This window comes from Camelina sativa, chromosome 17 (assembly GCF_000633955.1).
Source record: "Camelina sativa cultivar DH55 chromosome 17, Cs, whole genome shotgun sequence".
In the NCBI taxonomy this organism is placed as follows: Eukaryota; Viridiplantae; Streptophyta; class Magnoliopsida; order Brassicales; family Brassicaceae; genus Camelina; species Camelina sativa.
Window position 1 is genome coordinate 5,265,390 of NC_025701.1, and position 674 is coordinate 5,266,063.

Consider the following 674-nt stretch of genomic DNA (forward strand, 5'->3'; position numbering starts at 1 on the left):
GGTACACTGATTATAACCCGTATCTTGGTTTTAGCCAATGCTTTGAGCAGTTCTGGATCAGCGTCGTATAATCTGACGTGGTTTACTTTCTGAGTTTGTAGGAATTTGACCAGTTCCGTCGGTGAGAGGAGATTAGTGACATCGGTGCCGATGTTGAAACCAACAAAGGGATCTTTGTCTTGTTCCTGAACCTTAACATTGTGAGATAAAGACGACGAACTCGCTGTACCTATAAAGCAAGACGAAGCTAGTTAAAAATCGAAACTTTGGCAATGATGTTTAACTATAAACTAAGAAATCAGTTAAAACAGTTTTGTCTAGATTTGGATTCGATATATATATAAAAATGCAATCTTTAGCCAAGTGTTAACTCTAATGAAAATATAAAATATATAAAATTCGTTAATTTGGGGGAATTTAGAACTGAAAAAATGTGATTTTTAGGAAACTTACCAGAAATCAAAAGAAGAGTGGAGAAGAAGAAGAAGAGAAGAGGAAAGGTGGAAGACATGTTAGAGACAGCCATTGAAGAGGAGCTTGAGCTTGAAGTGATTGTGCAAAAACTCTTCCCCTTCAGATTCAGAGTCGGCTGCTAGAGGTTCTTGCATTATCTTCTGGTAGATTTGTTGCTGTATGGTTGAGATAACCTAAAGAGGAACGGAGAAGAAGAAGAG

The 674-nt window shown here is 37.4% G+C and overlaps 1 protein-coding gene and 1 long non-coding RNA gene across 5 annotated transcripts in view; both read right to left on the bottom strand.

Moving 5' to 3' along the window:
- Nucleotides 1-668, bottom strand: LOC109130231. The gene is made up of 2 exons (XR_002036355.1): nucleotides 454-668; nucleotides 1-223 (listed from the first exon to the last, which is right to left on the bottom strand). It is a non-coding gene; the product is annotated as an uncharacterized LOC109130231 (long non-coding RNA).
- LOC104755438 (glucan endo-1,3-beta-glucosidase 1-like) overlaps nucleotides 1-674 on the bottom strand; it is a 10,488-nt gene that overhangs the window by 6,622 nt on the left and 3,192 nt on the right. The window lies entirely within an intron of this gene.